The 12,920-nt window shown below is 34.9% G+C and overlaps 1 protein-coding gene across 1 annotated transcript in view; it reads left to right on the top strand.

Moving 5' to 3' along the window:
• The first annotated feature begins 9,265 nt into the window (after nt 1–9,265).
• The window catches only part of LOC115881291 (ABC transporter G family member 23-like), a 96,287-nt gene continuing 92,632 nt past the window's right edge, over nt 9,266–12,920 (top strand). The window contains exon 1 of the mRNA XM_030898716.1: nt 9,266–9,506. The gene's annotated coding sequence lies outside the window, so the exon portion shown is untranslated. The remainder of the gene's footprint in view (nt 9,507–12,920) is intronic.

Below are 12,920 nucleotides of genomic sequence, written 5' to 3'. Positions count from 1 at the left end.
TTATCTTCATCTGTCCACCGTCTGAAGGGAGTTTCCAATAAATTGCACACCAAGTTATTAATTGGGTTTATTTTTTAACACATATACACACACACACAAAACAGTTTTAAAACACAACAACAAAACAAACAGCAAAAATTAACAAGTTAAATCAACAAAAACCATTAACAAACAACAATAAATAATCAACAACAACTTTACAGTCTTTACACGGTTAATTACTCGCTGGAGTAGCCGAATATTAGCTTAAAGAAAGACGAAGCGAACTGCCCAAAAACTCATTCACATCGGTCGCCGATAAAAAATGTTGGGGCTGGAGATTTACATGTTGCCGCTAGGCTGACATAACATAGGCGCGTGAGGGACAATGCTACTTTTTCGGCCGGAATTAACAATGCGGTGGACCTATTAAGCAGAGGTCCGCCCGGAAAAAAATAATATACAGGGTGCTACAAATTCGAGGTACGAGCATTGGTAGCTCGGTAACCGTAAGAGATACGAACATGGTTAAATTGGGGCAAAGTTGCGTATTGGAATGTTCACCAAGATGCCATCAAAAAAGTTTTAAAAATTTCAAGGATTGCTGAGTTTTTTGGAAAAAACTGATTTTTTTGAAAATCAATTTTATATTTTCCTGTCGTTATTTTTTAGAAAATCAAAAAACTAATTGCACATTCTCATAGCCACTTTATTAGGGCTATCTGATGGCATTCTTAGATTTTCAAATTAGCTGATAATTTGTGAGATACAGAGGCCAACTTAATTTTTTTAAATACGGACCTGCATTACCTATTTCATGTTTTGAAAGAACTCGGTCTCCTGAATACAATGATATGCCACACTTTATACTTTTTTTTGTTTTGGATACCTTTACAGCAACAAAACTATTTAATTATTATTTAAAATAATTTCAAGTCCGACTCTAGTTTCTTAAATTATTTAATCTGATTATATTCATCGCAACAATATTGATCAGCGCTAATTAACATTGATGGAAAATCGAACCAACTGGAAGATTCAAATAAATTATACCCAGGTCAGCAATTTAAAGATAATATTTTTAACTTTTTTATTCTGAATTTGAACTCTCAGTGTGCGATATAATAATATGCTTAATATTAATAGTAGTTATTATAAATAAATCAACTTCTACAAACTAGTTTCTAATGCTCTACATGTTCGAAAGGGTTACCACCCTCCCTATTGCACAAATTTATTTTTCGTTCAATTTTATTTATAGCTCTTTGAACTTTCATCTTATCCTTCAGAATGCATTTTGTACTCTTTATTATAAATGTTGAGATGTACTGATTTCACTTTTACAAATGACGTGAAACTAATGTATTCATTTGTTTATTATTTTTTATGATTTTATTGCATTTGATTTTCCATATTCAATGTTTTACCCCACGTCATTGTTAAGTTTGAAAGCTTATCAATATTGTAACGATAAACAGATTAAATATTTAAAAAAAAAGAGCCGGACTTGAAATTAGTTTAAATAAATTGTGTTCAAATGTCTGAAACAAAAAATATTAAGTGTGGCACATCATTGTACCCAGGAGATTGAGTTCTTTCAAAATCTGAAATAAAAAAATGCAGGTCCGTATTTAAAAAAATTAAGTTGGCCTCTGTATCTCACAAATTATCAGCTAATTTGAAAATATAAAAATTCTATCAGATAGCCCTTATAAAGTGGCTATGAGAATGTGCAAAGTTTGATTTTCTTAAAAGTAACGACAGGAAAAAATAAAATTCATTTTCAAAAAAATCCGTTTTATCCAAAAAACTCAGCAATCCTTGAAATTTTTAAAACTTTTTTGATGGCATCTTGGTGAACATCTCAAAACGCAACTTTGCCCCAATTTAACCATGTTCGTATCTATTACGGTTACCGAGATACCAATGCTCGTACCTCGAATTTGTAGCACCCTGTATAAAAAATTACAATTTTATTATTTAGATACATGTAAATATATTAAACTAAATTAATATTTTAAGCAGTAAAGTTTTTTCTTTAATTTGAGTATTTTTTTCGGTGAAGTGCCCCTTCACCTACTGCACCTGACGAGCCGCCACTGACGTTTTCAAAACATGATATTTGTATATTTTTATGACGCGAAAGAGATGAAAATCTTAGTTTTACGATTTAAAATTCTCTCTAGACTAATTTTAATATTTTTAAAGTACAGGGTGTCCCATTTTGATTGAAATCATAGGGTATCTCCGTTATTAGTGAAGTTAGAAGGGTGCGGTTTGCACAAACCTGTACCACTTTTTTGTCAAACGGAAGATGCCGTAAACAACATTTTCATAGCGCTCTTCGTTTCTGCGCTACAGGGTCTTTTTGAAAATTTTGCAATTTGGGACAGCACCCGTATCTCCATTATTGTGGATGATATCGAGAAGGTGAAAACTGATTCTTGTAGAACTTTTTACGTAGAATACAGCGGCGTTGTCTGTTTCTCTACGGAAAAAATATTTTTGAAAATATGAACTAAAGTTATGTTTTTTTTAATGGAACACCCTGTATATTTATAAATCATGTGATCCATCTTGCTATGAGCTTCTTAAAAATATATATCACTTTATATTTATTTTCACTTTTTACTTCAATATTTAAAATATGTCATTTTTTTATTAGTAGGCCATGATAAATAACATAAAAATCAAAATGGTATTTACTAAAAATAGTCATACACACATTAAAACTTTATTTGGGATTGATATATTTTACTTTGAACTGTTATCACTGAATCTCTGAATATATTTTTCTTTCTTTATAACGGAATTAGGTGGGATGTAATGGGATGTAACGGAATTTGGTGTGAATTGTAACGGGATGGGTTTGCAAATATCTAAAATCTTGCATTATTAAAGAATTTTCCTGGTGTTCGACATTGTTGTAGTTGCCACAATAATTTCATATTTTAAAAATCCCCAAAATCAGAAATCGAGAACCGGGAATCATCAGGGAAGCCATGATATGGGTCCATTGGTTCCAATTCATTGATTTGAGAAATAATAATTTAACAAAATTCTAATATTTTCAAAGTTGTTAGGGAAAGCCCCATCTTGCTGAAAGTATATTTCACGCAAATTAGCTAAAGGAATATCTAAAAGCTCCGGTACGATAACTTCTAAAATTTACAAATAGCGGTAGAGAGTTAAGTTTTCCTAATGTATAAAAAAATTATTACTGGTTCCTAAAATAAAACAAGAGACAGATAGCAGTATACTTTTAATAATACTTTCTTTTATATGGCCTACCAATAAATATGATCTTTTAATAAAAACTTTTAAATATTGCAGTAAATAGTGAAAACAACTATAGAGTGATATATATTTTTGAGTAGCTTATGGCAAACCAAATTATATAATTTATAAATATACAGGGTGTTCCATTTAAAAAAACATAACTTTAGTTCATATCTTCGAAAATATTATTTTCGTAGAATAACCGACTACGCCACTTTATTCTCCGTAAAAAGTTCTACAATAAACAGTTTTCACCTTCTCGATACCTTTCGCAATAACAGAGATACTTGCAAAATTTTCAAAAAGACCCTGTAGCTCAGAAACAAAGAGGGCTATGAAAATTTTGTTTACAGCATCTTTCGTTTGACAAAAAAGTGGGACAGGTTTGTGCAAACCGCATCCTTCTATCTTCACTAATAACGGAGATACCGTATGATTTCAACCAAAATGGGACACCCTGTACCGTACCTACCCAAGCAACACAGATAGTTCCAAATCCTTTCGGTTTTAAGACTGGCTACCAAAACATAGTTCCTGGGTGCACCCTGTTACCTAATTTGTCACTGTATCCGGTAATACCACTGCAAAGTATTTTTGGATAGTATCTGTTACCACCCTGTTACTAGTCATTTGGAATTTAAACACTCAAAATTAAGGTAGCAAATGGGTTGTTGCATCTAGTAACTGGGACTACGCAAATCCTTTCATTGTTACCACTAAGTGGCAAAATCTACATAGTGAAAATAAATACGGAGCGGCTACCAGCCTGCGCTACTAAAATGGGTGTATGAAGTACTTGTTACTATATAGTCCCATGCTTAGTCGCAGAATAGTCGCAGTATCCTATATTTTGGGTCTTAAAGTTACGAGGCATTTGGGTACTAATTGTTAATAAAGTAACGGGTACTATACTCCTATTGACGTCTTGCTACTATAAAGTTGTGGAAACTAAAAAATATTTCTTTATAGTAGCAAATCGCGTATTTACCCATCCTGTCCGTTACCACAAGAATAAAGATCAATAAAATTGTTTGCTCACTGCGCTGCTAGTGGAATTTCCTAGACAAGTTCACCAGGATAAAGGGTTTATTGGATTAAATTTAGAGAAGTATGACTGGGCTTCGAAATGACAATAAATTATTTTAAATCTATTTTTGAAAATTCATATACATATTATTATTATGTACAATTGTCGTATTTTCTATATATTTGTAAAGTTCTTATAGTTGCATTTTTCTAGGAATGTCGAGTTGGTGACTACTGATGAATTTAAAGATAAAACAGAGCTCAGAATAGAAAGTATCTTCAGTCAGGAACTAACGAATTTTAAGACATTGGGCCTTAAAACACCAAATTAGCCACATTGCTTTAACAGATTTACTTGCAATACTAAAAAATGAAGGCTTAACATTATTGCCAGGAAACAGCAGGACTTTATTGAGTACACCGAGATATTGTGCCATTGTTCCAATGGGAAATGGAGAATTTTGGTACAATGGAATAAGGATGATTTTAGTAGCACGTTTATCCGAAGAGACCAACTTAGAATAGGTGTCTCTAATTTTTAACGTTGACGGCTTGCCTCCATTTAAGAGTTCTCCATTAGAATTTTGGCCGATACTCCTAAAAATGCATGAATATCCTTGCGATCAACCCATGGTGGCAGCTATTTATTGTGGCGAGTCAAAACCTCCATTACAAGAATTTTTACATGATTTTGTAACAGAATTAAATGATATTTTGGAGCCTGGAATTGAAGTAAATCAGATTAGAGTGAAAGTAAAAATTCGATTTTCTCATTCATCATTTTTTTTATTCAATTGTTTTTGGTCACTTCATGTTTCACCGGAAAAGACAACTTTTGATTTTTAAATGGCACCCTCAATATTTTTTACTCAATTCAATAGAAAATGACACTCTGAATAGAATGACATATCATATGACATTTTCTCATATGGTTTATTTGAAATTGTAACATCGGTTCATAACAGCAATTTGACTCGAAATACCAAGTGTGTGGTACCAAATTATTCGTAAAAAATGCTTTTTACAAATATGTTAGTAGTAATTGAAATATGCAATTACAATATAGTAAAAATTGAAATATGATTAAAAATACAATTTAGGTATCTTTTAACCAGTCAGGACAAGACACGAAAAACATTAAATTATCAAATATATTTTTCCAAGGCTCCTAGATAAAAAATAAGTATTTTTAAATTGTTTTGAGATGAGAGGTAGGCGGAACTTTATAGAAACATATGGAACTATATTATCACAAAATGCCTGATTGTCCGACTTTTTGGGTGTTCAAAGTAACTTTCTAGTTCCAGTAGTTACCATAGTGTACAAAATTTAAATACATTTAAGAATAATAAGGTTCCAAAGTAGTAACCGATACTACAAAGTAACTTTTGGGTAGTAACAACTTAATCACTGGAAGTAGCGGATCTTTCAAAGTAAAAAATGGGTAGTCCCTGCTATTTCATAGGGAAGAGCCTAACTTTATCGTAGCGAAGTGTGCGTCAGCCATTTTTTACTCTCAGAAATTTTTTAATTAAATTTATTTGTTAATATATTTTCATTTTTTCTTTATTTTCCCAAGTTTTATAGTGCTTTAAGCATTTATTTTTCCAATTAGAACTCGAACACACTTTCGTGCATTACGAAATATTATTTTTAGTATTTTAATATTATTTTTTGTCCTTAAATATCTACAAAATTGAATTAATTCGAAGGCGCCTTAAAATATTTCCATCTAACTCGGTAATATTTGTCAGTAAAGTGACGTGCGTTATAATATTAGTCCTGGAAGTGTCCGAAATACGCGATTAAAAACCATAATTTTCCTCATAAACATAAAACGCCATTATTAACTTAACTTTAACATGGCCAGCACCGCGGCTGTCATATTATATTATTATTTCATTTCAAAACGTTTTTTAAAAGTAGAGGTCGCTAGAAGAATGTTTTGCTACTATATAGTAGCAGTTACCAGGCGGCTACGTAGGGGCGACCAGGCTGCTACGTAGCAGGTTAGTGGCCGCTACTACCCTTTCACTTTATAGTTACGAAATATAGTGGCAGCGTTAGTGCCCGGGACCACCCGATATACTACCCAGTTACCCTAAATTCTTCCCCATTTTAGTAACAGTTACGTGGCGGCTACGTGGCGGCAATGTAGCCGTCGATAGTGGCAGTCTACTTGATGGTCGCTTTTGTAGTCCCCGGAACGTACCTGCTACTATCTGTGTTGCTTGGGTACACATACTTGAAGCTATGGAAATCTGGAAATCTATATTTGCCCTAATCTCTATGCGGCTGTTACCAAACACATCTAAATTTGATCTAAATAAATTCTGATGCCCTTTTATTTGGATGCCTTTGGCTTTACTCTTACAAACTCATACGCACTGGCGATGTAACGAATATTCACATTCGAATTCACGAATGCGAATGTGAATTATTCGAATATTTTTGGATATTCGAATATTCACGAATGCGAATATTTTGCGAAATTATACTAACACCCTGTAACAAAAAACATGTGCCATCTCTGGTAGCGAGATTCCTCGCGTAAAAATAATATTTAATGCAGCTACTCACATGCCTGACGCAGGGGTAATCAGTGTCCCTCTGTAGTGTCTTTTGATTGCCTCCTTAAGGTAAGGCGCACATTGGAACGCATGCCACGCAACACACGCAACGCATTTCTCGACGCAACCTACGAAAGTTGATCGTTGTGTATGTGTTTTGTGGTTGACCGTGTGCTGTGTCAGAAGCGCATGTAGCCGCACAAGCCAGACGCTCAAACGCTGTTACTAAACCTAAGAAATTTTCTTAGGTTGTGAAGAAATTTAGACATTTTCTTAGGTTTAGTTTGTTTCTGAAAAAAGCAAAGTGCACAATGTCGGCAGTTGAAATAGAATATTTACTAGATCTTAGTTCTGAGTCAGATTGGGAGGAAGAGTGGGAAACAGAAGTTCTGCTATACGATGTGAAAAAAACGGCGAAAATATTTTTGGATGAGCAATTACATGAAAAAACGACCTATGAAGAGTGGTTATAGTGTCATACATCACTCCGAACAGTCTCTATTATTTTATCCTGCATATTGAAAACTGCATGTAATTGTGCCGCACGCACAAGGAAATCTGTGTCTCGACTACAAAGTGACGCACGACTAAAGGTAAGCGCGCATTTATTCGCATCGGACAGACGCGGACGTATCGGACACACGGAACGGACGAAAATTATTATTTGGCTTCTTTTAAATGAGATAAGGCACATACATACGTATCGGACGCATCGTAGACACGGAAATCCGTTCAGAATAATTAGAAAAGAACTAAATCCGTATATACGATGCGTGCGGATGACGTCATTCGTAAATTCGATCAAATGCGCGATGTAAACAAGAATCGACTTGCAGAATTTGATTGTCGTCTCTAAAATTTTCATAGGTCATCCAAACCGATTGGAAAATTTTTGCTTCATCTGTTATCCAGTCATCAAACAAGGTATGAAATCTCTCCATATAATCTCCTTTTCATATTTACATTATGGACCCTTTCTCTTCAAATGCACATGCAATTGCAAATAATTCTTCATCAGAACTACTACTCATTTTAAATTTGGGAAGCGAACGTGAAAACAGAAGTTTCGTACTAGCCCGCTTCGAGGATTGCACTAAAATGAAAATGCGGGAAGAAAATCCGAATATAATATGCGATGATAACAAATATATTGCGATTTGTTCGATGCGTCCGGTGCGAACAAATGCGCGCTTACCTTAACACATTCGTAGCCTGTGTTGCACTGCGTCTCAATTTGCGGACAGGTATTAACTTGGTTGCGTCGCATGCGTCCCAATGTGCGCCTTACCTTAGGTAAGGCAAGGCAACGCAACCCACGCAAAGCAAGTTTTTGTAACACAAGCAAGTTAATACCTGTCCGCAAATAGTGACGCAGCGCAACCAGTTTTTCAGTGTAGTATGACACTAACCACTCTTCATAATATACCTTTAAAACCTCTTAAAAACTGCTCTCTATTTAACAGGAAGTAGTTGGAGAACTTCGCATCCGACAATTCAGATGTCAAAGCGAAATCTCCATAACTAATAATTAAGTAATAATTCGGTCATCGCGACGCACAACGATATTTGTTATTTTATAACGCGAACGAGATGTGTTATGTGTTTCAGAAACCGCATCACCAATCGATTAAAAAAGCGAACGGGAGGCGTTATCGCAGCCGGAAAGTTCGCTGACCTCGGCTTACGTTCGGTGGCGTTCTAGATGTAACGAGGACAGTCGCATCATCGCATTGTCGAGATATTTTTATTTTTAGCGTAGGTCTCAGCCTTAAATCTATAAAGTTCGATCAATACACACATTAAATAATTGAAATTGAATTTAGTTATTTGAATAAATTTACTGAGAATTTTAATAAATAATGTAATAAATTTTTTTAAATAAAAACGTTTTACAATATTTTGAAGGGATGCGAGATGCGAATCACCCGAATTCGAGATGCATCACCCGAATCAAAAAAATCGAAATGCCTTGCTTCGCTGCTTTTTTTGCTTAATAAATTCCTAAATAAAATGAAACCTAATTCACTTTGGTTATGTTGCATAACCGAAGCCATGTTTGCATTGTAAAACAAATGTTTTCCCAGAAAAATGTTTTCACATCAAAACAAGGCGACGCAGAACTTTTGAATCTATATGTATATAAGGTGTTCTATTTAAAATAAACAAATTGGTACCAACTTCCGGTTAAACCGGAAGTGCTAGAAAGAAGAAAATATTTTACAAATAAAGAGCAAATACCCCTAAATCATTTAAATGTTGTAGTTGCATTTTTTTAACCCTGTATATGTAGGATTTTTTCAGTGCAGAATTCAAAGTCCTTTCGATTGTTTCGCTTAAGTCATTCATTTTCTTATTAATCTAGATTAGAATTTGCAATAATTATTCTCATTTTCAATAGAACAGTTCTAAAATGAAGGTCACGGATTTAATTCAAACAGGTTGTTTTCCCATTATGTAGGTGCAAGAGAGCTGCAGATACGGGCAGTTTCCTTTAGTCATAGTGTGGCATTACCTAGCTATGTCGATTTCACAAAAAAATACGATTCTCTAAGTTATATGTTTTCTACTCGTTAACAGTCGGTTGGTTTTGATATATTTTTCATCTTTATATTTTGTGCGTGTTTTTAGTGGTGCATCACCAACCGAAAATTGGTAAGTTTTTGTCATTCTAAGTATTTTATAATTTTAGAAACTTTTTCTTAAAGAGGTGTGTGTTTGTAAAAACATAAATCATTATATTTCTTCAGTTGAACATACTTTCGTTCGATTCACCAAAATCAACATAAAATGATTATAATGTTTTGTTTATATTAGAGAAACGGTTAATTTAAAACACACATTTTTCGCGCGTATATGGATATTAGTATTGTATTAAATAATGCTGAAGGTTCATTGCTGATTTTTATACCGGGTGCGTCTTTTTGGTCACTTCCTGTTTCACCGCAAATGATTACAACTTTTCATTTTTAAATGGAACCCTCGGTATGTTTTTACTTTATTCGATAGAAAATGACTCTGAACTGAATGACATATCATATGTTATCTTTTGACATATTCACTCAAAAACAATTGCTGTGTTAAAAACACTAATTTTTGATAAAGGGGCCCTGGCAAAATAGATATGATTGTTTAATGTTTTTGGTTTCTTGCCCTGGCCGGTTAAAAGATGCACAAATCATATTTTTAATCAAATCTCATTTTTTTCAAATGCAACGAGGGCTCATTAGCATATTCGGAAAACGCATTTTTTTACGAATAATTTGATACCACACACTTGGTATTTCGAGTCAAATAGTTGTTATGAACCCCATGTTACAATTTCAAATAAACCATATGTGAAAATGTCAAAAGTTGACATATGATATGTCATTCTATTCAATGTGTCGTTTTCTATCAAAAGTTGTAGTCATTTCCTGTGAAACAGGAAGTGAACAAAAACTATTGAATGCGTCAATCAATCCTAATTTATGTCATATACTAACATACCAAATCTCGATTTTTTATCTGAAAAAATAAAAATGTTTAGTGGGGTGAACGAGCCACTTTTGAGACGCACCAGGTATATTGTTTAATTAATAACTATTGCCATATCTTATAAAATTCCTTAAATGGAATATATCTGCACAGAGTGAGCTTCTTAAAGTAAGCGGTTCACCCCTTTAACTTTTAGATCTTTTTTTCAGACGAAAAAAACGATATTTTGGTATATTAGTATTTGACATAAACTAGGATTAATTAACGTATTCAATTGTTTTTTGTTACTTCCTGTTTCACCGGAAATGACTACAACTTTTTATTTTTAAACCGCACTCTGGGTATATTTCTACTTTATTCAATAGAAAATGACACTCTGAATAGAATGACATATCATATGCCAACTTTTGACAACACGCATATGGTTTATTTAAAATGGTAACATGCGGTTCATAACGACAATTTGACTCGAAATACCAAGTGTGCGGTACCAAATTATTCGTAAAAAATGCCTTTTCCAAATATGCTAATGAGTCACCCTTGTACCGTTTTCTTTCATGAGCTTTTCTGTGACTGAAAAGCCCGATACGTGATGTTATCTCTCTTACGCACTCCGGACATTCAAAAATCTCATTACTTTGTTGCCTCTTTACTTTTTGGTTGTCGTTGTTAACTGAGTTTACAATCATTCTCCTCCATTGCGTTCTATTTTGCGCTGCTTCCTCCCACTGGTGCTGCATACTTATCCCCTTTAAGTTTTCATGGAAAATATCGTCCTATTGCTGCCAAAAGTCACTAACTTACTTTTTATTACTTCCGAAAAAACGCGCCTAAACATTAATTACATTGCATAAAGTTGTTGTTAGTGACTATTCTGTATTAAAATACAGCATAAATAGCCAGAAATCGTAGTTAATGACTGTTTCAATCGATTCTCCGCTTCAATATATAGTTAGTTGAATTTTCAGGCTATTCGGAAAAATGTCAGTTAATGACTTTTGGCAGCAATAGGACGATATCTTTGTATCTTTTGAGTTGTCTACCCGGTTTTCTCTTACCCTTTACAAGCTCACCGTAAAGAAGAGATTTCGGTAGGCGGTTTTCTTGCATCCTGTATACGTGACCCATCTTAAGCGGGATTTCAAATAATCATGACAATAATCATGACTTCAGCGCTCTCGCAGCTTGCTTTTTCAAGGACTGATACGTTTGAGACATGGTGGTACCCTTTGATTCTTAACAGTTGTCCAAGGTGTCTCTGTTGCAACTTGTTTAATGCGCTCGTGTGCCGGCGGTACGGCACCCAGGTTTCGCTTCCATATAACATGGTGGGGATTATTATTGCTCGGTACACTGTAAGTTTCGTTTTTGTGGTCAAGTCATGATTGTAGAAAACCCTGTCTTTTAATTTCCAGAATGCTCTTGAGGCTGCTAATTCTATGCTGAATTTCGGTGATCTTTTTCGAAATCAAACTGCCGAGGTAATTGAATTCCGCTTCGTATTCCAATAGTTCTTCTCCGATTTTTATAGCACTGTTATGATTTTCGGGGGGAGTGCACATGATTTTCGTTTTATCGATGTTCAGCTTAAGGCCCAAAGTCTCGTATGCGAGGCGCTATTCTGTACAATTGTCGGTATCAGTAAGTTACCGACAGCTATCGGTACGTACGGCCAATGAGCGTCGTGTTGATTGTTGTTGTCATAGTTACCGATCGGCCCTATGGCAGATATCTCAAATTTGTACCGACGACTCTCGGTATCTATACCGTGAGGTTAACAAGGGCACGGTAGAGATACCGATTTTCGTCGGTACAAATTTGCGATATCTGGGGCGCTATTCTGTACAATCGTCGGTATCGGCAAGTTACCGACAGCTATCGGTACGTACGGCCAATGAGCGTCGTGTTGATTGTTGTTATCATAGTTTCCCATCGGCCTTATGACAGATATCGCAAATTTGTACCGACGACTCTCGGTATCTCTACCGTGCCCTTGTCAACCTCACGGTAGAGATACCGATTTTCGTCGGTACAAATTTGCGAATCTGCCATAGGACCGATCGGTAACTATGGCAAGAACAATTAACAAATTTTTACTATATACAAATACGTATCGAGAGCTGTCGTAACTTACCGATACCGACGATTTTACAGAATAGCGCCCCTCTGGTATATGTGTTCAGCATTTCCTGTAATTGCTGTAATGTTTTTGCAACTAGAGAGCAGTCATCAACGTATTGAAGTTCTGTGATAAGTTTTATACGTGTTTTTGTCCTGAGTCTTTTTATGTTGAACTGTTCAACATAAAACGCCGTGCCGCGTCTGTCTGTATTTTAAAAGAAATTGGTTCTTCTGAAAAGTATAAGTAGTTTTTACCTAAGTAGAAATTGTAGTGGTTTAGGCTTTCGCGGCCATCGTTTGAAGAAATTTGGTTTGTCGGGTTTTTAGGCCGTCGTCGGTTAGAATTGCTTCCTAACGTTTCGCTAGCACGAGTGGCTAGCATCCTCAAAGGTGTGTTTGCTCCGATTGCTCACACTAGACTGATGCCTCCGCGTCGGCGTAGCGCGTATTTATGCGTCAGCGGAAGGGGCG

The sequence above is a fragment of the Sitophilus oryzae genome, unplaced genomic scaffold, assembly GCF_002938485.1.
Source record: "Sitophilus oryzae breed Bouriz unplaced genomic scaffold, Soryzae_2.0 scaffold_1712_pilon_pilon, whole genome shotgun sequence".
Classification (NCBI taxonomy): Eukaryota; Metazoa; Arthropoda; class Insecta; order Coleoptera; family Curculionidae; genus Sitophilus; species Sitophilus oryzae.
This window is presented reverse-complemented; position numbering and strand designations above follow the sequence as displayed.